Source organism: Rhipicephalus microplus, chromosome X (assembly GCF_043290135.1).
Source record: "Rhipicephalus microplus isolate Deutch F79 chromosome X, USDA_Rmic, whole genome shotgun sequence".
In the NCBI taxonomy this organism is placed as follows: domain Eukaryota; kingdom Metazoa; phylum Arthropoda; class Arachnida; order Ixodida; family Ixodidae; genus Rhipicephalus; species Rhipicephalus microplus.
In genome coordinates this window covers 299399805-299427437 of record NC_134710.1, presented here as the reverse complement: position 1 = coordinate 299427437, position 27633 = coordinate 299399805, and the positions used below count along the sequence as shown (strand labels likewise).

At 44.3% G+C, this 27633-nt stretch overlaps 1 protein-coding gene across 2 annotated transcripts in view; it reads right to left on the bottom strand.

Moving 5' to 3' along the window:
• LOC119162161 (LIM/homeobox protein Lhx9) overlaps nucleotides 1–27633 on the bottom strand; it is a 79705-nt gene that overhangs the window by 35457 nt on the left and 16615 nt on the right. The window contains exon 1 of one of the 2 annotated variants that reach the window (XM_075879429.1): nucleotides 25059–25433. The exons of the other annotated variant lie outside the window; for it this stretch is intronic. The gene's annotated coding sequence lies outside the window, so the exon portion shown is untranslated. Of the gene's footprint in view, nucleotides 1–25058; nucleotides 25434–27633 lie in introns of those variants that run through there. 2 annotated transcript variants of the gene reach the window in all.

The following is a 27633-nucleotide window of genomic DNA, read 5'->3' as shown; positions in this document are numbered from 1 at the left end:
ATTCTTGGGTTTGTCGTGCACAATTAAATTATGTTGGTTTCTATGTTTCGGCTATAGGCACCGGGCGGCCGTCCTATGGCGCCAGCTGCGCTCTTCCCGAAAAGCGCCGAGAGGGGCGGCAGGGGCGGCACTGGTATGTGAAGCAGACGACGTGGAGAAGGCTCTGTTGCTTTCGGCATCGCATTCGTAGAGTAGCAGAGGTGTTTCGCTCTGAACAATTCGAAGCTTTACGCCACGGCCTTTTGTCGCCCAAGGCAAAGGGAAGCGGCCGCAACAGCGTTTTCTGATCAATTCACGAAACGGTCGGCTCTCCGACATGCGTTCAGATTACGGGGCCCGTCGTCGGGCTTCTGTGAGACTCCCACGAAGTCGTTTGCTGTCGTACCAGTGTTTTATGGTGATCTAAAAAGAATGAAACGTGTCTTTTTCGTGCCTGCACACTGAGGAGAACCGTCAGGACATCAAGCGACTGCGCTTCTTTGCGTGGTGCTGTGTTTTTAGGCGTTTGTTTACGTTCGGAGGTGGACCAGGAGGCCTCTTCCCTTTCAGGACTGCAAATGAGACAGGCCCGAATGGATCAATGCTATAAAATAAACATATTAGCATTATAACTACCGAACTTGCAGTTGTTCATAGGGTCTTGGAGAATAGGCAAGTCTTTACGGCTCAAGTGAACCCATAGTGAATCCAGTTATATTGCGCGGTCGCTTTCAAGGCTTGACCAGCCAGCATACGCGTTTTTGTGTGTCTGCTTTAGAGAAGGGTCGCCGCTTGCATGAAGCAGGCCACGTGTATCAAGTCCGGATTGTAAAGCTGACAAGGGCAAATTGTGTTGCAAGTGCACCCCGCAGTTGACAAGCTCAATGCGACAAGCTATACGTAATAATAGCTCACCATTTTCATTTTTATTTTCAGTGCAAAACATTTCTTAGCGAAACAAATACACTTTGAGTGTTTCTATCTACGTGTCTATCTATCTATCGTCGAAGTCGATAGGTGCTCTCGTGGTCGTCTCCTTAAGCTGATTGGTATTGACCAATATTGGCAAACGTGTTTACAAGTATAGGACGAACATGACTATCTGGTTGTGACGTGGGAAGCGCAAAAATCTTGACGTGTACGTCATTAAACCCTTTCCTGTACCACCACGGGGGCACATACACGGGCCGCGGGATGCGTGTATGAGCCAGAGGTAATTCACAGTTTATATCTACCCAGTTATCTGTATTGGTGAGAACGGGCGTTGGCAACTTAAACGGGTGCGCGCAAAGAAAATGTCGCATCAGCTGTGATGACCCGACGTACGCAAAGAATAGAAATCAGAATACCAGAAGCAACCGAACTGAGGCATTCTTAGTACCAATCAAGTATTCTGCACCAGAACCAAGCCAGGTCTTGAAACTGTTTTTGAAAGGACTCTATATATGCGCAAGAAAATATGCGCACGAAATACTGTCGGTGTAAACAACGTCAGTAGTGGTTGCAGTGCTGACAATCTAACTTTATGAAAATATATTAAGCTATACTTATGGTGAGCTAATACTGTGCTACAGATGTCATGTCTGCCTAATATCAATTCTGGTTGCAGTACGTGTTGGCTCGGCGTTTGTAATACCATCGGATAAATAGTACAAATGTTCTGATATGACTCAGCAAGCTAATATCAGGAGTCGTGCGAGCCCGGAGAAACACGACCAATGCTACATATAGTATTCACCACATCACCCACCAAATGTGAATCGCACTGTGGCCTGCGCGCTTCGTTTGAATAAAACAAATTTACTTCCCTGACGTTACGTCGGATGATATAAGTTACCCTTAAAACGTCGGTGTATAGTCGGCATGGCTGGCCAGCCGACTATGTCCACACAACTACTCCACCTGCAAACACACGTCGATCCACTTCAATACAACTGACTCAAAGTAGAAAAACGCAGCATGGCTGCCTCGCACAAAACCAATCCACAATGCATGGGACCAGCCGAATCTTTACTAATACATTGGTATTGTATCTAATAACAGTATCAGAGGTTTAACATCCCAAAACCACGATATGACTATGGGAGACACCGTAGTGGAGGGCTCTGCAAATTTCGACCACATGGGGTTTTTGAAGTGCACCTAAATCTAAGTACGCGTGCCTCCGACATATTTGCCTCCATTAGAAATGCAGCCACCGCAGCCGGGATAAGATCCCGAAACCTTCTATTTGTTATTAGGAGGGTTTATAATAACGTCCGCAGGCGTTGCGGGCGTAGTAGGGGGCCATATGACTTTTAGAATAGCATATCCCCCCCCCCCAAAAAAACAATTTAAGGACTTTATCCCCCCCCCCCCCCCAGCAAACCCAAAAGCACAGAAGTGCACCGCCATCTCCCAACTCGCATCCCCTGTGGCACATACCCGCTCTAGAGCGGGTATGTGCCACCGGTGGCTACTTACTGCTACTACTACTACATACATAGGAGCATGGACCGACCCACGCCTTAAGGAGCTTCGGCACTAAAAGTAAATTACAAGGCTAACCAGGAAAAATATTTGCCTGCGTGCACTCCCATTGTAGTGGTGATTTCAATTTGATTGATTGAGATTTAATAGCACAAGCATCAATGTGAAATCACGCGGAGATTTAGTTCTGCTAATGACTGTAAAAATAAAGCAATAATAATTAAGGTAATAAGGTAGCGAGAAAATAGCGAGCCGCCTGAATGGCCACCGGTCGCTTGTGTCCGTATATTTGCCAGTTCTTGATGCGATTGCACTGTGCTATTTTTTTTTTCTGTCGATTACCGGCTAGCTCTGTCATATACATACAGAAAAGCCGTGGCATGCGTTTTCCAATGAAACAGCAAGGGCGCATATGAAAAGACGCAATCAGTGGCAGCCTTTCGAATGCTCATATTTGGCAGCTGATAAGAACACTCGGTATTGAGCGTGTCTCAAAAAATAATGAAAAGTACGAAATATAAACCGAGCACTACTGCCACCCCCCCCCCCCCCCCCCCCCCAATGCAAGCTCCGCGACACACTCACTAAACTCGCGAGGTCTCAATCGGCGGCGCGGCGGCGCGTTCAGGCGGCGATCAAGTGATGGATCGCGTTGGCTTTTCGTGCCATGCGGCGTGTAGCCGGCCAACTCGCGGTCGATTCCCTTTGGCAGGCGATAGCGGCGATCACATTGACTGCGCGCCAGGTCCCCTCTTTCACTCGGCGCTTTGTATGCCGCAAAGCGCGCGCCTTGGAGGCTCCAACAGCGTATCCTTATACCGTGCTATATACAAGTGTCTACGCGCGTCGTCCGTGGGTTTGCGGAATTATATTAATTGTATTATAAAAAAAGTTATTTTTGGCATAATGTACTGATACAACAATTGCCTTGTAGTGCCGACTCCACTGATACAATAACGGTGCAACGGTGTAGTGAGGCTTCGCGCTATACTGAAAGAAATAATCGAGTATTTCACGAATATTCCGGTCACAGGGCAACAATCATCTTTCTTGCGTTTCCTTTTTTTTTTCTGAAAATTCAGCGTTCGTCACTTAGGCATTAAGAATGTTATGTAGCATTGATAGCATGCACTGATAGCACTGCTTCGGGGGTAACGCAAGGAAAGGACTTAAGATATATGATTCTATCTATCTATCTATCTATCTATCTATCTATCTATCTATCTATCTATCTATCTATCTATCTATCTATCTTTCTATCTATCTATCTATCTATCTATCTATCTATCTATCTGTAATTCTATCTATCTATCTATCTATCTATCATTCTATCTATCTATCTATCTATCTATCATTCTATCTATCTATCTATCTATCTATCTATCTATCTATCTATCTATCTATCTATCTATCTATCTATCTATCTATCTATCTATCTATCTATCTATCTATCTGTCTGTCTGCCTGTCTGTCTGTCTGTCTGTCTGTCTGTCTGTCTGTCTGTCTATCTATCTATCTATCTATCTATCTATCTATCTATCTATCTATCTATCTATCTATCTATCTATCATTCTATCTATCTGTAATTCTATCTATCTATCTATCTATCTATCTATCTAACTATCATTCTATCTATCTATCTATCATTCTATCTATCTATCTATCTATCTATCTATCTATCTATCTATCTATCTATCTATCTATCTATCTATCTATCTATCTATCTATCATTCTTACTATCTATCTATCTATCATTCTATCTATCTATCTATCTATCTATCTATCTATCTATCTATCTATCTATCTATCTATCTGTCTGTCTGTCTGTCTGTCTGTCTGTCTGTCTGTCTGTCTGTCTGTCTGTCTATCTATCTATCAATCTATCTATCTATCTATCTATCTATCTATCATTCTATCTATCTATCTATCTATCTATCTATCTATCTATCTATCTATCTATCTATCTATCTATCTATCTATCTATCTATCTATCTATCTGCCTACGACCTTCAGCTCTTCTGGCCGTTTCGATAATGGAATCTATTCCAAAGTTCGTATGGCATAACATGAATGTACGATGAGCATAAGTTAGTAATCAGAACATGAAAATCATGACATGTCTGTCATGAATGTCATGATTTACATGTCTCACACCGTCTTGCTGCTCTTGCGGTGGTTTTGTTCACATTATATATTGCTAAACTGGTATGATATGACATGACTTAATGGCGAACGTAAATGACAGGCCCTAATGTGGATATCATGACAGCGGTGTTATGCAAGCCATAACTACACGCCACGCGATATACCAAACTTGGTATCGCGTGACGTGAATTAATGAAGAAGTTAAATGACTTGTGTGAACATGATAGTCACGACATGCGTGCCATGTAAGAACATGACTACATGCCATGCTTATGATGCGCTCGCGGTCGTTTCGCTAGCTTCACATATACCAAATTTGGTAATACGTGACTTGAATGGATAGCGAATTTATATGACTGGTTCAAACATGATAATCATGACGTGCGTGCCATGTAAAACATGACTCATGCTACGCTCATTCTGCACTCGCAGCCGTTTTCGCTAGCTTCACATATACCCAATTTCGTATTATATGAAAACTAAATGGATGGTGAACACAAATTCCAGGCACAAACACGATAATCATGACATGGAAGTCATGTACGGCATAACATATCAACCTTCCTCATTCGTGCTTCACATATCATTGATTCCCACTGTACGCGGGATCTGCCTATTTTAGTGTTGCGTATTCTAGTTCACATGCGTAGGTATGCGTCTAATTTCTTCCGAGCGATGTATAAAATTTGCGATTACCTATCGATCATCAGTATAACATTGATTGATTGATTGATTGATTCATTCATTCATTCATTTACATTCGCACAGCATACATATTCATTAGCAGATTTGTTAAGATAATTTCATAATACCTAGTTTTTCGAAAAGAACACCTCATCGCATAATTTCTTCATTGGTTCAGTTTGAGAGCGTGTATATGTATATATGCAGTTACAAAGCAAAGCTTATATATATGACTCAGCTGAACTACAAAAAGGTCGTTTATATGACCTAAAATTCATTGTTTCGGTAAAATGATAGGGCGAAATGACACTGAGTCGGCCACATTTAGATCTCCATCGACATGTAAGATTGAAGTCGGCGTTTTTGCATAACGCCGACTTCAATTTGCTTAGATTTACAGACGACCGCTGATATTTCTGCCAGCTCACCTAATGTTTCCGTGAGCATGAGCAGCAGCCCCATTAATGTTCTTTTTTTTTAAAAATTCGCAGATATGAGGCAGTGCACAGCGCAGGTTATGTTAAACTTATGATTGAAAATAGGTACAATACAAAAAAAAGAACCTCTGAAACGGAAGAACCTAATTAACGTTGTATCATTCATTTTTATCACTTGTATATTTTTTTGTTCTTCTGAGGCAAGTGATGACACCAGACGCCCATCTCTTGTCTTCGCAAGAGACGACATTGCGGCCTGTTTGCGAAAGCCGCCATTTTCATGACTTCTGTGACACAAAACTGACATCTGTGGAATGTGCGCTTTTTTTTTTTCTGCGGATCGCATTCGCCAAGCCCGCGCACCGCATCCGTCCTCATCCATCTCTATCAAGCCCATCAGCAGGAACAACTGCCAGCGCATATATGCCGGCGTGCGCATCATCCTCCGTTTGTCGCACGAGAGGCGGAAATATCGAAATAATGTAAGAAAGACATGGGGAATCGAAGGGCAAGAAAGCGCAGTCGGCACCTGCTCACCTCCTCCACCAGACCTCCTGGCCTCCCTCCCGCATACACACAAAATTTTGCCTCCAAGAGGAGACAGTGTGATCTATATAGGAGAACTGTGTTATTTTTTCTTTCAAATTATATAAAATACGGCGATACGTCCCACGCGAACTAATTAGCACGAGTAACAAACGCGCACATTGCAATTACAGTGCTTTTAATCAATAGCCCGTGGAGACCACCGACCAACCAATCTCTCGGTTGCTCTTGAAGTGTTTGAGAAAGAAAGGAAAAAAAAACGAACGAAAGAAAGATTTTGATTTATATGTGGTGTTTAACGTCCTAAAACCACCATATGATTATGAGAGACGCCATAGTGGAGGGCTCCGGAAATTTCGACCACCTGGGGTTTTTTAACGTGCACCCAAATCTGAGCACATGAGCCTACAACATTTCCGGGATTCGAACCCGGAAATGTTGGGATTCCAACCCGGGACCTACGGGTCAGCAGCCGAGTACCTTTGCCACTAGACTACAGCGGCGGGGCAATAATAATAATAATAATAATAATAATAATAATAATAATAATAATAATAATAATAATAATAAAGCAACATCCAGCGACTTTTGCTAGAATTATTTGAGTGACGAATTTGGCGCTCTCAGCATAGCCAAGTCCAATACTATAGAACCAACGTTACGAAGAAGTCAGTCATGGTGCATGAGATGGCTGATGCCATTGAAAACATCAACCATCTAACGTGCATTGATCTGCGGCGCCGCAAACACTACCGCAGGGCACTCGGAAGTACGGACTGGGCACGGCGTCTACGAACTGCCGCGTAAGTAATCTAGCATGAGACATTTGATGGGCATAGTGAAACGCCTAGGAGTGCTCGACAAACGACAAGCACCCGCTAAGCGCCAACACGCGCACTACTCTTTCATGCTGAACAGCTCACTTAGAACATTCGATTGAAACCGGGGGCATGCATTTACGTGCAAGAACGACGAGAAGGAAGACGGCAGTGCTGTGCATGTGTGTATTCATAAGATGCTAAAGGAGGGTGGACATTTCCTTCATCCTGTTCGTTCCTATAGAAAGCCATCCTATTCCGTTGATTTTGCAGTATGATTCGTCTGGGATGAGCGGGTGATTTCTGGCTAAGTTAGGACTATACTGGAAGCTGGACACCTGGTCCTCTTCGCCTCTTGCGAAAACACTGGTCTCAAGCAGCGTCCAGCAAGCTATCGCTTAGATGCAGGCGAGATTTATTTTGAGTGTCAGATGAAGAGAAGTGCATGATGCTCTCTGCATGACTGGAACGTATTAATCGGGCTTCTGGAAAGTGCCTATAACCACAGGGTAGGGTTCAATATGCATGATGGAACTCGGACGGCGAGGCTCGATTTTGCACAGAGAATCAACCACATTGCCCGCACAGCGCAATCAGTTTGTGCAGGACTTGAATGTCGTGGTCGGCAAAAATACAGATAGGCCACTATCACTTCCCATGAATGATAGAAGTGCTACAACATTTTGGCGTACTCTGCTCGGTATACACTATAGAATGTTGCCGTGAGCCCATTAAAGTGTTCCGTGCACCGGGGCAGTCCAAACTCTCTATGCGAGTGAGATTGTAGTTACACGTGCATGTCCACATCTAATGTACTGCCACTTCTTATCAACCTATATTGCCTTATCACACTTTTCATTCTAGCTAGACGTTACTTTCAACATGCATATTTTCACATTGACAAACGACACGCGATTCATTTGTCTAAGGATATTTGTGCGCAAAGGACTGGTGTTCTGAACGGCATCTGAACGTGATGTGAAGCGACGCTTGCGCCTTAAGTGAAACATTTATTATTTAATTTCTCTTTACAAGTATGCGTTTGACGATTCCGGTGTACCTTGTAAGTTAGCTGACATAAAGATATGCCGCTCCAATCTGTTCCCATGTCCTAAAAATATATTCGAAGCCCTCCACTACGGCATCTCTCATAACCACAAGGTAGTTTTGCCACGTTGAACCCCAACAATTATTATTTTTGTACCCTACAAAGCGCATCAGCAAAGCTTCAATTTGAGCAAAAACGTCATGCATTGCGCCATACCAACGTCGTTAAATTTAACGAAGGGGATGGTTCTGCCTTGCGTTGCAGACGTATCTCCACTTGGCAAGTTTCAAAAGTCGGCCCGTGCCACCAGAGCTAGAGTGTACTATAACAGTCTATCAGTCAGCAGCAACGCACCTTTTTACACTAACTGGACCATACGTGACGTTTCTGCTGCACTTGAAGTTTAACCACTGCGCTTTTTTTAGGATTCAGAAATGTGCGCCAACGTACAGCCTATTCGTTACGTCTTCTTACTTCAACTTTAAAAATACGAGCTTTATTGTCAAAGCTTAGAAATCTTTCACCTTCCTCTCCGCATTTGCCAAAACAGCAGAACGGCGTAGCTCCTTGTTTTTGCAATGCGGTTGAACAAGGTTGCAATACTTGTTCCGTTTAACTTGACATGCAAAGCAAACTAGGCATCCTTCCTCACAATCAGTGCTCGCTGTGGCAGCTTAGCAGACAAGGTGATTTGATTGATATGTGGGGTTTAACGTCCCAAAGCCACCATATGATTATGAGAGACGCCGTAGTGGAGGGCTCCGGAAATTTCGACCACCTGGGGTTCTTTAACGTGCACCCAAATCTGACTACACGGGTAGCAGACAAGGTGTCCTAAATGGGTTTGATTCATGGCCACAGCAGTATCATTTCGATTGGAGCGAAATGCGAGGGAACCCATGTACTTAGATTCAATATAATAATAATTTATAGGCCTTTCGAGAGCCACAACCATCGTGTGAATATGAGGCGTGCCGGAGGAGGGCTTCAAAAATTTAGACCATATGGATCATCTGTTGTTCTTTTACGTACACTGACGCCGAGCGTAACATGGACCTCTAGCATATCGCTTACATCGAAATGCGCTGACATAGGCCTTGCCACGGCTGAAACGTGACCAACTACGTTGTTTTTTTCCCTTATTATAAAATTTGTTTTCCCTATTTGATGCCTTATTTGATGACTAACAGCAGCTGTATGTTAGAATGTATGCGCGTGTGTTTTTTCATGTGAACGCAACTGAAAACAAGAAACAGCTGCACACATTTTGAACTGTTCAAATCACCTGTGTTAGCGCTTACCCCTACGGTGGTTACGCACTGCGTAACTGTGTCATAACTGAACATGAATAGGATATATATCTATATATTATTTCATCCAAGTGCGCCAGACGTGCTGCGCCCCTCTTAAAGTTTGTTTGTTTACCTATGCTTAACTGTGCTTCAGAGAAAAATGGATATAAATTATATTTTTGTGCGTTGACCTTCGAAACGATGCTTGAGCTGCTACTACGGAGAGTTTGTTTAGTTCTGCTACTAGATCACTTCGAAATTTTTGTGTTCACCTGCCAGCTACGCCTTTTCAAAAGCAACGAAAATCTTCAAAGTTCACTATTTTTTTATGCTAGCCAAAACTTTCAACTTTCTTTATTCGATCTTAATATTAGTGTGGTTTCTAGGAAAGCGTAAATTATCTTAAAAATGTTCAGGGGCGAAATATACTTCGCATGTACCCCTAACGAAATTCTGAAATAAAAAAGTATAGGATTTGTTTCATATTTGACCATATTTTTTGCACAGATACACTCAAAGTAAGAATCTTCATAATTCGGCGTTTGATAGACAGCTTCATTTCTATGTACTGAAAGAAGTCTGATCACTTTTTTTTTATTTTTTTTTTGAAGAAAGAAAATTTTATTTGAAATTGGCCCGTATAACGCAACCTGCCTTCCTTTTGTTGCCACTACGCCGCAAAACACATGGCGGTCCTTGCAACTGACCCTCGCCACAGGAGGCTGCAAGATCCAAGATGTATGTGAGTGGTCGACAGTCTTGTTGCTTTGATATTGAGGTTAAACTATTGAGTTCGCTTTACGATGCAGGCTTGCTTGGCGGGCTCATTGAGAATTATCGACGCCAGACAGCGGCTGACACCTGCTTAGGGTATCATCAGCACACTGTGCTACAAGGCCTTCTGCACAACCGGTATACACATAACGAAAAAAAAAAATGCGTACTGTGGACACTTTTCGTTGTGTATTCTAAGCGTTTCGTCAATCGCGCTTTTCGCATTGTGTTTCCAAATGCTGCACAGTTTCCTTGATGCTGCTGCAAATGGGCAGCACCTAAAACGAATACAACGACGCGCAAATATGACAGGACATGCGCTCTACTCACAACTGCTGCGTTGTCCGTAATGCACATGCCCTGTCCTGTGCAGCGCATTTACAACCCAAACCAACTCATCGGAGCCACCTATCTCTCTATTGGCAATTTCGTTTTCTTTATACATAAACCACATCACGCGTATTCATTGATTGATTGATATGTATAGGGTTCAACATCCTAAACCCACCATATGATTATGAGAGACGCCGTAGTGGAGGGCTCCGGAAATTTCGATCACCTGGTGTTCCTTAACGTGCACCCAAATCTGAGCACATGGGCCTACAACATTTCCGCCTCCATCGGAAATGCAGCCGCCGCAGCCCGGATTCGATCCCGCGACCTGCGGGTCAGCAGCCGAGTACTTTTGCCACTTAACCACCGCGGCGGGGCGCTCGCGTAATCACAACCACCATTTATTCGAGGTCACTCCTACAATTCACCGTCTGCTGTTTAGTTTAGGTAGCACAATTGTGAAAGTTTGGTCAACTTTCACTGTGACGGTGCAGCCGTGGTGATTACAACAGCAAACATGGTCCCGTTTTTCCTTGTCCGCCCATTCTCGCTCGTTTTTCGTTGTTTTACTTCCGCGCATTCAAGCGAGAAACTAAACAAAAAAAAAACGCCATATATGTGCAGCCTGCCAGGTGATATAGAGAGGTGTCGGAAAAATTAATATCACCTAAAAAACAGTGTAATCTGAGTACTTCAGATACATATTAATGATGTTTAAATGGCTGAAGCTATAGTGCAGTGATCCCTCGTGAAGAGTGAAAGAGATGCGTTGGTATTTGTGGAATATAGATGTTACGTTAACGAAACTCATTGCTGTTTCAGGGACCTCTTTACGAGCACGCCATATCCTAAATCTGCTTTTGATTTATTACAAAGTTCTCAGCTAATGATCCGAACGTCGCGCGTTTGATCCCCGACTGCGGCGGTCCCATTTCAATGAAGGTAAATGCCTGCGTACTGTGCAAAATCAGTGCACATTAAAAACACCAGATGGTCGAATTTCTGGAGCCTTTCATGCATTACGGCGTCTTTCATGACTCTATCATGGTTTTCGGACGTAAAACCCCAGATGATGTTTCTATATAAGACGCGAAATAAACAAAATTGACGTCTTCTGCCACGAGTAAATGAAATTTTCACAGCCTGAACAAATTTATCATTGACTCCTAAATACAATTGTCAACATCTCTATCACGATATTTTTTTTTTATTCTTCCTCGCGTTATGACTCTTTATGCGCCAAGATGAAGTTTTCGCAGCCCCGTCGAGTCCACAGGGGTCTCAGCTGTCAGAAGTAAAGTATAATTCAGGAATTGTGAACTCAGAACACTATGATTTTCGTCAGTTCATCCTAATAATTTTAAGCTGTTTGCCTATGTAGTTGATGCGAACAAAATACTCTTTTTGATATCGTATAAAAGAACTGTAATATACGTTCTACGCCATGGATCCCCAGATGTTTTCCCATAACGAGTGTAAACTGTCAAGCAGCCATTGCCGAACGTAGCCATTGTATATATTCAGAGAGCACTGCTCATGAGAAGCTTTAGTTGCCGAATCATAAGTTTTTCGCAACGATAGCTTTGAGTTTAAATGCTTTTTTTTAACACAAACCTTTCAAGTCTGCCCTCTCCGTTTTAGTCCGTTTAAAAGCATTGTTCAGCAATTTGTTGCATTTTTTACACGTTTCTATAGACATGACAAGAGAGACAAGCAGAGATTAGAATAAATTTGGCTACTCTATGGAATGCAGCAGCAAACGTTTCTCTCTTCCTGCATTGAGCAATAAAGAACGAGAAAAAGAAAGAAGAAAAACGAAAAAAAGAAATAACAAAATAAAGAAAGAAAGAAAGAAAGAAAGAAAGAAAGAAAGAAAGAAAGAAAGAAAGAAAGAAAGAAAGAAAGAAAGAAAGAAAGAAAGAAAAGTGGTAATTTAGCTACGCACATGCCAAGATTTCCTTGCACTCATTTTCCCGACAAAGAAATATTATTATAAATATCTGGGGTTCGACGTACCAAAACCCCGATATGATTATGAGAGACGCCTTAGTAAAAATGTCACCCATCGGGTGTTCTTTACCGTGCACTCACATCGCACCGTACAAGGGCCTATGGCAGTTTGCATCCATCGAAAAGCATGCAACCGTAGCGGCTGAGATCAAACCCGCCACTCTTTCGTTCGGGCCAGTATAGCCGAACACCATTTAGCCACTGTTCAGCCGAGGCGAAGTTCCCGATAGGGATAGGGCTCGTGAGTTTTTTTTCATTTTTCTTGCATTTCATCCCGTAGAAACGACTATGCGGCACTTGCTATCGATCCAACTTGAGCTTATAACACTCAGGATCTAGCAGTTTGGTGACCAAGGCTATAGCCCACAGCTGATACGCTTGTAAAAAGACGCAAGTGATGCCCGTCGTATACTTGCCGCGTATTTCTCCCGGGACTCGATAGTGAATAGGAAGCTTCGGGTGGTGGCACTGCTATTTGTCATGAGTGCACCACTGAGAAAACATGAGAGGTGACTTCGTCACAAACCGTTCGTCCATATGATACACCCAGTATGTTAGAATAGCCTTTAAAAAATTCTTTCCGGACGTCTCGCGTCTATAACGCACATTTCGTGAAGCCAACACTTTATTTGCGCTACGTCACGAAGAAATAAGCTCTCGATTGGTCTGTATAAGCGAGATATCAGTATACGTGAATTGTGCTCTACCTTTCTATGTAAGCGGTCAGACGCCCGTTCTGCCTTGTTTCGCCTAACACATCACGCGTGATGGAATGATTTGACCCCATTTTGTGCGTTTTTCACTGCGCAAGCGGAGATAACAGCGTGCAGCTGAAAAGTGCGAGGTAATGACAGGCTCAAAGCTTAGTGCTGAGAGTGCATGTGTTTCATGAGACATAAGAGATGACGAACCATTAGAGCCTGTAGTACGATAATAATGATAGCTGGGATTTAATCTCCCAAAACTGCGAGTTGATTATGAGAGACGCCGTAGTGGAGGGCTCCGCACATGTCGACCACCTGCGGTTCTTTAACGTGCTCCTAAATCTAAGTACACCACCCTCAAACATTTTCACCTCCATCTAAAATACAGCCGCGGCTGCCGGGATTCGATCCCGTTACCTTCGCATTAGCAGTCGAGCGCCATATCCACTAGACCACCGTGGCGGGGCCCTGTAAGAGCAACGAAGGCCATAACAAAACCATGCACACTCTCATCTTTGAACTTTTGTCTTAAAAAAAGTGGTCGAGGAGAACCGCTCTTGAAAGTTTTTAGGGGTGTCAGTGATTTTTAAGAGCCCTTTCAAAACCAGCATACACAATCTCAATCCCAGGTGTCGACGCTGTTCGCACAGTGACTGCCGATATGGTTACATAAGAGATAATGACGAAGAACCCCGGAGGCACACATTCCTTTAGGCCAAGCCGGAAAGTAAAGCGTGGTCGTTCGTTCAACCTCAGCCGCCAAACATGGCTGCATGCAGCCTAAAAGCGATGAAAACTAAAATTCTTCCTCATATATTGCAACACAGTAAGCGCACGTGTGTGGGTGTCATGGCAGGCTATTCGCACATATTACCGCCGACGCCATGATAGCACGTCAGCGCGTTGTAGATGGGCACCGGTACCGGAATCGAAACATCTGCGGAATACCTGAAACACCATGTCAACAGGCGCACTCACGTATATACGGCCGGGGTGGTTCGATGTCGCACATGAGGAAGCTGGTACTTGCACCTTAAATGTTGTTTATGGTGAAACAAACCCGCTCTTCTTTATTCTCTCTGTTTCTCTTGACATAAACAACCACCTCATAATCTGGCAAGTAAACAACTCAGCCTGAGGAACTTTCAGAACATGTGGTTTTCCGGGCGGAAGTTATGTATGGTCATATGGATGAAGTGACCTTTCGAAGTTCACTCGCGCAGAATGCATGCTTACGTGGCTTCGAGCTGCGGTTCCCGAAGCGTCATACTTGACTCACGCGAAATGTGCGAGCACGGCTTTCGGCTCGAATTAAAACAGCACGGTGTGCACTATTCGCGGGAGAGGCACGTGGCAATACAAGGCTTCTTAGTTCCGCTGAGGCAGTATTAGTCATCAAAAGTTCACGATCCATCAGCACTCTACGCTCAAGCTCAAAACGCAGTTTTAGCAGAGCAATGAAATCAGAGCTCAGGAAAGCGAGCAGAGCAGATGAGGAGTGCAACAGCCGACCGGAATCAGTGAGCGTTGCTTTATCAACGATACATCGCCGTCGCTTCGTGGGTTACACACACGCACACACACACGCACACACACACACACACACACACACACACACACACACACACACACACACACACACACACACACACACACACACACACACACACACACACACACACACGCGCGCGCGCGCGCGCGAACTCCAAAAACTCAAGTGGGGGAAATACACTGCTGCTGCATATCGACCTGCTCATTCCTGAGAAGCTAACTAGTTTATTTATTACAGTTTCATGCCGCACTCACTAGGCTTTACCCATGTTATTTTTTTTTAACTAATTGGCTTTTTCGAAAAAAAAATTTGGGAAGTTACCCCTCTTCATTTATGTTAGATTGGCTTGAGCCCGTTATACCTCCTGGTGGTACGGGCTACCCCCTTTTTCCTTTTAGTTATTTTCACATATAGGGGGCGGAAACACACACACACACACACACACACACACACACACACACACTATATATATATATATATGTGTGTGTGTGTGTGTGTGTGTGTGTGTGTGTGTGTGTGTGTGTGTGTGTGTGTGTGTGTGTGTGTGTGTGTGTGTGTGTGTGTGATTGTGTGTCTGTGTGTGTGTGTGTTAACGAGTGCAGAAGAACTAAGTCGGAAACGTCCTTCTGGTTGTCTGCTAGTTGCGCTCATGAGCGGTTTCAATTTCGCCGGTGAATTTGCTCGTATTTCAATGCGCCGCAGTAATTCCCAGGGGCAAAAGTTTTGGTAATTTTAAAGCGACAATGGACTCTTTGCAGAAAAATGCCCGCATTTGACGCTACGGCTTGTCTCCACTAATTAAAAGTGTGATCATTTATTTTCTTTATTACTGCCACATTTTATATATTTATCTTGCGGCCGTATATACTGCTAAATAAAAAGCAATCATGAAGATGGCCAGCTAATATTATATTTTCTTTTACTTTCGAGGGATTCCGGGCAAATTTCATGAATTGACCTGGATATATAAAAAGTTCTTTTTAACGGCATAGGCGCACTCCGACATTCTTCTTACTACACGTTTACAAAACAGCCGCCACAATAACGAAAAAAAATCTGAATAAACAAAACGTTACGAATACCTGGGATGATTCTCGTTCACGGAGGCTCCGTCAACTTTTTTTTTTCTGCCAAGCGGCCATTCATTCTAATTTTGTACAGGTCATTCATTTTAACTTGGAGCTGTGGTCAGACTACGAAATAGTATTGCATGCCAACGCTCTCTATCAGAGATGTGGTTCGCTACAAATAGAAGATAGTGGCGTCATTTGCGTTTCTAATTAAAAAAGAAACCAATTCTCTAACAGAGTGCGCTTAAAAGCAGTCCAGGCCAAAGATCGTAGTTTGGCCACAGATCGCGTGCACAGGTTTACTATAGTGCCTGCATAGTAACCACTTTTCTATACCCATTGTACTCACCAATTTTTTTTAAACTCGTCTAAGGCTCTTCAGCCTTAAATGAGTGTGCAACTACAACAGCTTCAACGATTCACTCGAAATGCATACAGACGCGTCATGTGTCGCGTTTGTACAAAGTTGCCTCCACACATTTACTACTGCTCACCTGTTGGTTTCACTTATACAATGCGTACTGCTGGAATCCTCCTATGCTAACGCTTCAGCGCAGCTTCCACTACCCTTCCTGTTTATTTTTATGTGCCCACATAACGTTATCAAAGCGAACCAGACCACCAAGTGCTAAGTTTACAACGCTTGACAGCTGTATACTTAAGCTGCTCACAATGGGTGAGTGCACAAATAAAGGAAGAAAGAAAAAAAGGTAAACACATCAAAGCGCTGATAGTCTATTGTACGTGAAATATTACTAGGAGTGAATCACAGCCCCCCCCCCCCCCCCGGTAGCTTAGTGGTCTGTTGACTCGAACCAGGCGAAATCGAATCCAAGCCGCGGCAGGCCTCCACTAGGCGGAGTCCCTCAAAATCGTGTCGTGTTTCGGGGGCATTAAAACTGAACAATTCTTATTATTGAAAATGAACAAAACTGACCTAAATGTATTCGTCGGTATGCGGATTATGCAACATTACCTCAAGGCTATCAAGTGTACTATTCTTGAAAAACAAAATTAACACAATAACATTTTTCGAAGATACTATTATGGGAATGTCATAAGTATAAATGTAGGAAGCTGCACCAATATATTATGTACACAAATGTCACGCGCAGTTCGCCCCGCCGTGGTGGCCTAGTGGCTAAGGTACTCGGCAGCTCACCCGCAGGTCACAGGATCAAATCCCGGCTGTGGGAGCTGCATTTCCGATGAAGGAGAAAATGTTGTAGGCCCGTGTGCTCAGATTTGGGTGCACGTTAAAGAACCCCAGGTGGTCAAAATTTCCGGTGCCCTCCACTACGGCATCTCTCATAATCATACGGTAGTTTTCGGACGTGAAACTTCACATATCAATCAATCAATCAATCAATCAATCACGCGCAGTTATCGGCTGCCATGCAAAATCTATTAGAGACCGGCGGAAACAGCTTAGCTTGTTACGCTGAGAGGAAGAGAATATCGCTGCCGCAATCATCACAACGACACTGAGACGAGAGAGACCCGTTCATCATCGGTCCGGTGTGGACGCTGATGCCCGCGGTTATGTTTGTGGAACTAGAGATTTCATATCTTCCCGCTACTTCACGCTAAATTTCACCAATGATAACTGTGCGCAAAGGACATGCAAAATGTGACAGACATCATCGGCTAGCTATTGCACATATGAGTGAAGTGACTGATTGCTTTCGCAATGACTGCTCTCTTCGAATACGATAATCTGCATACACAAACACCCTCACACAGCCATATATATATATATATATATATATATATATATATATATATATATATATATATATATATATATATATATATATATATATATATATATATATGCCAGGTGTTGTCTCTTTAGTCCACACAACAAAATTTTTTTATTAAAATTGTTTGACGGTGAGGCCTCTTTTGTTTCACCACACGACGGACTAGCGGAATCCGCGCCAAGACGGACGTACCCCAGTTGAAATGACACTGATGCGACTAATTAGCAAGAACATAATAATTATCCTTTTAGTCATTGGCTTGAGCACAAGGCTTTGCATTCGAAAGTTGCAGTCAAGTTTCTTTTGACATTAAAAGAGCCTGACAATCATATAACTTTTAATTTAAAATATTCTGCCTAAAAAAACCCTGTATAACCTTGTGCTATAGGTGTTTGCAGTGCGGCATAAACGCTGCTATCTTCGCACCTGGTACGCTGAGCTAAATATGCAACTGTTTATTTCGAAGAAACTCCCAGAACCCGGATGGCTAATTTCAAGTGACCGCTAATGAAAACATTTTCTACGTATATTTATATGGCGACCTAGAGATGAGAGTCGAACACTGACGGCAAGGTCACAAGAAAAAAATAATAAATAATAAGAACAACAATACAAAAAAAACTTTTGGGCCTCCAGTTGAGACCTCAATTTAACTTAGTATATAGCACGACCCACCGCGGTGGTCTAGTGTCTAAGGCACTCGGCTGCTGACCCGCACGCAGGTCGTGGGACCGCATCCCGGCCATGGCGGTCACATTTTCGATGGAGGCGTAAATGATTGAAACGCGTGTTTTTAGACTTAGGTGCACGTTAAAACAAATAAAAAAACTTGAGGTGGTCAAACTTCCGGAGCCCTTCACTACGGCGTCTCTCATAATTATATGGTGGCTTTGAGACGTTAAAGTTCAACAATGATATTATTATTATTATTATTATTATTATTATTATTATTATTATTATTATTATTATTATTATTATTATTATTATTATTATTATTATTTTATAGCACTCGAGTCCTTTCTCGAATTGTTACGTGCATCCAGGCGTTCGGATATTGTTTTTAATATTCAAGCATGGGTGCATTACCGCGCGACTGTGACGCGCGTGCACTGCTGCAGACCATTCACTTCGATTCATTTCCGCTGACTCGCAGTGCAAGAGCGCACAGAATAACTCGCGAATTCCATGGCACTAGAACCGATGCTTTATCCAGGAGAAAATAGTCGCAACGAATCTGACCATTCACAAATGTATCAAGAAGACGTGTTTGCATCATCTGGAATCACCACTACAGTTCCCAATAGAGCGTAACGTTTTGGTTCGAATAATTTATCTTTGTGCAATGGTACTGAGAAGAGAATGGTAATGTGAAGAGAATAACGCAAGTTGTGTGCGAAACGAAAGTAAAATGTGACACAACATGGGATTTTTTTGCCCTCAAAAAGTCACAACATTATAGCGACTGCGTAATTTAGGATTTCGGTACGTTATTGCCACTAATAATTTTCAATTGGAAAACAAACTACAACCATCGTACTAAAAAAACTTCATGACACCGCGTTATTGACATCCGCTGCATGCCGCAAGTCGACGCCCTTAGCGCATCTATGTTACGGGCCCTTGCACTCCCTTTAATAAATCTCCTTATTGACAGCTCACAATGCCGCATGCAACGATGCCGCCGCCCAAGTGGTGGGCAACATGCGAACGCGCAGTTTCAGCGTTGCAGTTTTTCTCTATATAGCGAGAACGCGACCAAGTAAGAGACTGAGGAGAAATTAAGCGCAATTAACGACAGTGGGCCATGAGAAATAGATAGCGGGATGAGCTTTCTGTTACGCGTCGCCTGTTCTATCTTCCAGAGCTTAGTTTTTGTCTCAATTTTTCAAGAATGCATCAACTTTGGCCAATAAACTTAAATAGTCAACGAGACAAAAGAACCGAAACGCAACAGACAATGAAGTGTCTTGTATAGGTAAAATGATCGTATTACTGTATTCTCGCTTATATAACTGACACTTTGAGCAACTCGTTTCGAAGATTTCGTATATAGGCTATCCTTGCCATCATGACATAGCACACGCTATTATTTTCCGCTGGCTTGCGGCACCCTGCAATAACTGCGCGAATTTCCATGCCAATTAAACCACTTGATCTGGAAATGAGTAAGGTCGACACGTCCTATATCTCTTTGCTGCGACTGTGTTGCGTATGTTGTGCCGTGAGTGCATATGTCCTTGCGGGCACTCGAAAGTTTTCAACACCTGTCGCTTACATCCCCGGACTCATACAACAAAACAGACTTACAGTGCATGACGTACTGTTTACTACTTCACGTCGAACATTTACTAACTCATCAATGATTTTTTATTATCATTTGATCCACTCGCCATACATGCAACTTTAAAGAGACACGCATGCACATTATGTGTCAGAGTTATATTGCAGAAAGGTAATTAAGTGATGAGCTCAGTACTGTACCAACTAGACAGCTAGCCACAATTAATGCAAAATTTTCGGTGAAAGCGGTGTCGATTATTGTGCACGCGAAACACGTTATTCACGCTACCGAACGCCTAAATGACTTCATGTGAGAGACTCGTAAGAGGACCCTCTCCTAGCACTGTTACTTCGTTTGGTCTGCCTTAATTCTTCTCACTTTTATCCCTTGATCTCTCCTATTTGTATCCCTGCTTCCACCGTGGAGGATAATTAAAGATAACTATACGTAATGTAACCTCCCTACTTGTAGGCTCTCTCCGGTTGACCAGTGGCTTGATCGGCTGTTGACCAGAAGGTGGCGGGTTCGATCCCGGCCGTGGTGGTCGCATTTCAATAGAGGCGAATCGGTGGAGGTCCGTCTACTGTGCGATGTCAGTGTATACGTGAAAGACCACAAGTTGGGCGAAATTTCCGGAACCGTCCATCTGTCATAATCACATCGTGGTTTGGAACGCGAAACCTCACATATTATTGCTGCATGCAGCTCTTCCTTGCTACATTTTCCCCCGACGGGCTGGTCCAGCGTCCACGTGGAGCCGCCCTGCTTAACTCAAGCTCAGTGGTTCTATCCCGGTAGGCTGCCACTTTACGAGTGGAGCGGGATGCTGAAATACTCGTGTATACCGCGCACGTTAAATGAACCCCATGTTGTCTAAGTGCACACGGAGCCCTCTTCTACCGCATCTCTCTTTACAAGTCACGAAGTTACCGGACGTCAACCTTCAATATTGATCTATTTCGATTTCTCCCTCAACCCTCCATCGTCACCGCCCTTCCCATCCACCGTTCCACACACGTGCGGTAAACGAACGAAAGTGGTGGTACCAGGATTAATAAGACATTACAGTATATGTCGGGTGGTCTGTATGGCTGCACATAGCTAATATATGCCTGTTGAAACGGTCTGCAGCGTTGCAAGAAGATGAGAAAGGGCCAACCTTTATCGTTACACATGAAAGGTATCAGCTGTATAGACATCGCAGAATAAGGACGCGCAAGCGTGACTTGTGGTTCATAACGTGCTTGTATTTCATTATAGTATAGCTTTTATATACCCCTTCCAATTCACGCAATTTATGACTGTCCACAAGATGCGAAATAAGGTGCTATATGAATATTGTGAAATGCACAACAATATTGAAGCTCGGCTACATAATCTTTGAATGATATCACAGGTGCTGACCGCCACCATTTCTTCTTTTATTTCTTTCGCCTTGTTCAAATGACCCAAGGAAAGTCTGGCATTTTAGGGGCAAATCAAAGTCCGATTGTAAGGCAACGTGTGGTTCCGTATAAATTCGTACCGGTTAAATTTAACACGCACATAAACATATGCTCCGCCACCATATAGGTATATCGTTGCGGCATATCGCAATCATGTAATTGAGGAGCCGTCGGGTACGAACCTGTGACCTCGATTTCAACAGCCGTACGTGACAGCACCGAATCTATCACAGCGGGCTTTCCATAATTGAATCAAATTCAAGTGTCAGTCCCCTGTCCCGGCTTGTTATGGCTCCAAGCTTAATCTCACTTATTCTGTCGCCATCGGCTGAAATGGATAACACAAGTCGAGTCTTTCGGAGCTGTATAGCGGGCAGGCATGATGTGCAGTACCGTCCACTGTTAAAGTGAACACTCGAATGAACACCAACAATATTGCTGGACCTTTAGCAGCAATTGTTGATAAAAACAATCTGCATGCACATCACCATTGTGTACAGAGGAACTTTCAACCAACAGTAGTCTTATGCACATGTATAAGCTGCTATGCTTTCGTAAGATAGCTAAACCTAAACATGCTGTGAACTCATGTGGTCCCTTTAACAGTGGACGCATCTGTACATACAAGCTACGCACATGTACTCTATCCTATCACTTGAGTCCTTGTTAGCCAGCATGTATATGTTCATATTTCAGAGAAAAGTTCCAATTCCCTGAGACTGAGTGAGTGCTATAAAACACTCGCTCTGACTCCGGAAGAGTTATATAGATGAGTGCACAGGAGAGCTAGAGCAGTTCACAGGCCTTCTGCTGATCGTTGTTGCGCTGTTTAAGTGACAAAAAGTACCCGATAACTAAAGTGTACATAATACTAACTAAATAGATCCGCGATCAAAAAAAGCTAAGCGGATTCGGCCCCTCGTTCTCACGACTGATCGTGCGATATGACGAATTCTTCCTTATTATCGCGTGACTTACGACGTGTCAATAAACGTATAAACCGCTGCACGCAACAATCGCTTCAGTACATAGGGCAATTACAATACTCGCTGGGTTTTAACGTCCCAAAACCACCATATGATTATGAGAGACGCGGTAGTGGAGGGCTCCGGAAATTTCAACCTCCATGGGGTTCTTTAACGTGCACCTAAATCTAAGCACAGGGGCCTCAAGCACTTTTGCTTTCGTCGTAAATGTGACCGCCACGGTCAGGATTCGATCCCGCCACCCGCGGGTCAGCAGCCGTGTGTCTTAGCCACTAGACCACTGTGGCGGGTAGTACTGGGACAATGCATGTGATACAATAAGGCTGCAAGAAACGCCGTTTGCGCAAAGCAGAATGCGGGATGCTTTACCTTATATATGCACAAATTGCATTCAAGTGCGATACAGATGGTCGCATGCATATGGCCGAATAGGGGCTGAGTTATAAAACACAGGTTCGCGAGCAGGAATACCTCGTATATAGACGATCACTATGCAGTCAGCTCAGACAGCCACGAAAATGGCAAGAGGTGCTGACGCAAAATATACAAAGAGCTTCAAGAGTGGCTCAGCGTTCAACTTCGCTAATCACCGGCAAAACGCCTAAAGGTGATGAATAGACAACGGAAGCAGTCATTTGTGTGACATGACGCGTATGAATTCGATGAAAGCAAGATTTGAACTTCACCGCACACCTTCTAACTAATATTTCTAGTGGCTAAGGTACTCGGCTGCTGACCCGCAGGTTGCGGGTTCGATTCGCGGCTGCGGCGGCTGCATTTCCAATGGAGGAGGAAATGTTGTATAGGCCCATGTGCTCAGATTTGCGCGCACGTTAAAGAACCCCAGGTGGTCGAAATTTCCGGAGCCCTCCACTACGGCGTCTCTCATAATCAAATGGTGGTTTTGGGACGTTAAACCCCACAAATAAATCAAATCTAACTAATATTCAATTTTACATGAGAAGTACGTGCATGTAGCTGGCAAATGCCCCGCCACGGTGGCCTGGTGGCTCTAAGGTACTCGGCTGCTGACTCGCAGGTCCCGGGATCAAATCCCGGCAGCGGCGGCTGTATTTTCGATGGAAGCGAAAATTCTGTAGGCCCGTGTGCTCATATTTGGGCGCACGTTAAAGAACCCCGGGTGGTCAAAAATTCCGGAGCCCTCCATTACAGCGTCTCTCATAATCATAGGGTGGTTTTCGAAGATCCAACTCCACAAATCAATCAATCAATCAATCATGTAGCTGGCATATGAGCCCACGCATTGTGACAGAGGTGGCTCCTTTGACAAGTATCGCAGATGGATGAATTGGAACACCTTTGGATGGAGGCTGTGCGATGCTACATGAAAGTTTTTGCGACTGCTCGTCATCACATGTACATACAGAGCATGCGCCGCATATGATAAATTTAATTAAAGGCCAAAATTTTGTGCGCATAGTTCGCGCATGGCACTCGCATCGTGTATGCGCGTACGCAGTCTACAGTGTTTATATATATGCCTAATTTTGACATGTCAATTCATCGCGATGATAGTAGTGAGAGCGGGATAACGCTTCTATGTAGTTCTGATGATGTAGTCAACAGCAAAACCAATAAATTATCAGATGACTTGTGTAGAACACCAGTGCATGTCCGTATCTTTATCAGATACCCGCTGTCAACGCTATCACCTTCATGTGCGTTCAAACTTACCGCTCTCCAATAAATGACTGATCACGGGGGTATCTTGTGGGAGCGTGCAGTGATGTCACAATGCGTGATTTTGGAGAACCGTTATAACATGCACTAATTCGCAGGAAATGTGGCAGAGCTTCTCCGGGTGCGCATGAAGCTTCGAAACTCAAAACGTTCTTTCGCTTATAACGGCGCAAATGTTATTGACTTTCTGATGAGCCGAATTCATGACGCATCATGTCAACTATGGAAATTCGAATACGTCATCCTTTGCAACCACCGCCTGAATATTCAGTGACGACTAAGTCTTTTCTCACTCTCTCTGCTACTGATGCAAACTTCAAAAGCAAGCACGAACGAGCGAATTATTATGAATGTCATTTAACCCACGCTCTCTCCTACGCATGAGCAGGATACAAAAAGGTAATCTCAGGTAATTGATTGATATGTGGGGTTTAACGTCCCAAAACCACCATATGATTATGAGAGACGCCGTAGTGGAGGGCTCCGGAAATTTCGACCACCTGGGGTTCTTTAACGTGCACCCAAATCTGAGCACACAGGCCTACAAGATTTCCGCCTCCATCGGAAATGCAGCCTCCGCAGCCGGGATTCGAACCCGGGACCTGCGGGTCAACAGCCGAGTACCTTAACCACTACACCACCGCGGCGCGGCTAATCTCAGGTAATAAGTAAAATAAAGATAAAAAAGGTTGAAAAGAAAGCTTACCTTTCCTTATAGCTATACATCGATCGACCGTGAATCATTGCAAAGATGAGAAAGACAAGCGCTCTGTAACAGCGGTTAGTGAGCGCTTGCACACATCTCGCCTTCGTGTACACTTGGGGCACCGCTGGCAGAGATGAAAGAGAAACCAAAAAGCGAGGAACAAAAGAGACAAGCAACACGACACGGCGGACGAGAACTCATTGATGAACGTCCGTGCCTGCCTCGTTTGTCCCTCGAGCGGGCGCGAAACCGAGAAGCGCTGTCACAGCGACCAACATCCGAGCATCACAATGAAATATCCAATGCAGTGCCCACCTTGACGCGAAGTATCCAGCGTTTCCTCACTTGCGTCGCGGCACAGCGAGGGCCGACGATGCGCTGCTGTCTCCGGACGCGCACCGCGCGGCACACGGCGACACGGAGTCCGGTGGCGAATGTCCAGGGCGGAGAGATGAACGCTGAGACGATCGATGCCGATGATGGGTGTCAGCGGCGGAGGGGATGGAAAAGCAAGATGAGAGGCGAGTCCTACACCAGCGGTAACTCGGGCGGAGGGCGAGCGCTGACGGAGGGAGCAGCAGCAGCAGCAGCCGGCAACAGCGGCGGATCCAGCGAGGCGGCCGCGCGAGTCGGGAGAAGCGGCCACGGCAGCGCCCTGGTCGCGAATAAAATCCCGCCGCCGCGCTCTGCCCAGGCACCGCCTGCCGGTGGGGCCGCGAGGGCCGCGAAGGAGGGACCTGCGTCACGGGGCCTCCGCCCACTTGGCGCGCCGAGAAGCGGCTCTGCGTGCGCGCGCTGCCGTCTTTCCAAGCTGCGCTCTTGCGCCCGCCGCTGCTTCTTTGCTGCTTGTTGCCCTCCCTCCCTTCCTTTCTACTTGCAGAGCCAAGCTCCCTCTTCTCTGGCACGCCCGTGTCAGTGCACCTACAGGCTTGTCGTCATCTTCCTCGCTAAACCGCGACATGACACGGCTACCCCTGTTTAATTGCCCCGAATAACGCTATATTTTGGGATGGCACCGCGCAATGCAATTTGTTAATGTGTTTAGGAGGGAGGGGGGTGGTAGTAGGATTTGTTAAATTTTCTCGCTCTATCATTTTTCTGGTCTTCGACATGTTATAAAAGGAAACAATGTACACTGCAGTATTACCCGTTAACGAACATTGAACTAACGAAGCGATAGGAAATCCACATTTTCATACGTGATCTTTCCTAAGCATAATCAAAATTACATTGCACAATATCCGAAACAAAAAAAAATTGAAAAATAAATACGTTCTGAACAAAACGCTCTTAGTCTGTCCGGACAAAACACTTCAAGTATGTCTGGACAAAATACTCCAGGCATCCGAGCTTTCTGCTCCCCCTTACTTCTTTTCTCAAATCTGTCTTTTTTCAAAGTTTGCGCTATTATAGATCCCATTGATGTTATTTTGCATTGTGCCTGCCCTACTTAACTCTTTCCAGCATGGTAGTCGCCCCAGGTACACCTTTCCTTCACTTTTTTTTCCCCTCTTGAAACACGTGAGCCCCGCCTGCCAGATTTTGAATGGCAAATATTTTAAAGCCTTTGGCAATCTGACTGAGATGACAATACTTCGTTTGGGGTTCAATGTGACATGTTACGTTTGTTTTATTCCGGCTGCCGTCGTCTTCAAGGCGCGCTAGACGATTGGCCCGAGATATATTTATTGATATATAAGTATGTGCTATATATGCTATGTTGATAGTGCTGGAAAGCATGTTGTATGAGTAGCTAACGCTAAAGATAATGGAAACGAAGAGCAGTACTTTCACCGAAAGTGACCAATAGACCCTTACTGCGTGGTGGCCACCTCAAGTGACCACCTGATATTTTTTGAAGTAAAATTGCCATTTTTCGATTCTCACGAGAAAATCATTTTTTGCACAATAGCTCGCCCTTTTTTCTCAATAAAACTCTCTTTCCTACCAAAAATAGAATTCTATGCATGAAACAGTTAACAAATGCGTGACATCTGTTGTAGATTTCTTGCCCTGCACGCAGATCAAATTGCGAGAAATGCGGGTGAATGTTTGATGTTTTGCACGATGTTTTGCACGAATGTAGCCCTGGATCTGTGTCAAGCTAATTGTACGAAGCGCAGCTTTTACATGCAGCCCTTGCTGCTGTAGTCTGGCTGCAGCATTGACAATTAAATTTAGGTAGTCGCATACACTACGTCTACGGCATCAGAGCTGGCTGATATAGAGTCTCTTTATAATATATTGTTAAAGAGCATCAGGAAATTGGGTAATGATCTGCGATTCAAAGGCAGCACTTCAGAGTTTGCAGTTGTCTATGTGTAAGAGGAATCAAGAGCAATTGGTGCATGAAATAAGACACTCCCACCATCAAGCTCTAGCATGAGGGCATGATATCGTATATCAGTGGCTGCCTTGACACATCGGTATTACTGGAAATCAATTAGCCGATGATGCAGCCCACTCAGCCCATGAAGGAACGAGTGTGGTACCAATTCCTCTACTAAGGACTGATCCGGCAAGATAACTCCACTTGCTGGCTCCAGATCTCACACGCACGTTCTGGTCGTCTACCAGCTTCCAAAGGTCTCGCTTATATGCACTGGATCCTTCGCTCAAGCTACAGCTATACCATCACAACTTTCCCGCTCCGATGAGACTCTGTTCTGCCGCCTTTGGATGAGTGTTGCATTCGCAAAGGCGTACTCCTTTCACATCGGTATGGCAGACACCTCTACATGTGACTCCTGCGGGTCTGAAGAGACCATCGAACACGTCCTGTGCAGCTGTGCTTGCTACGACGCACAGCGATATCAGCTCCGGATGGTTTTGAACCAACTGGACTATAGACCCTTCTCTGTGATTCTGGCACCTTGGCCACGCGTCCCGA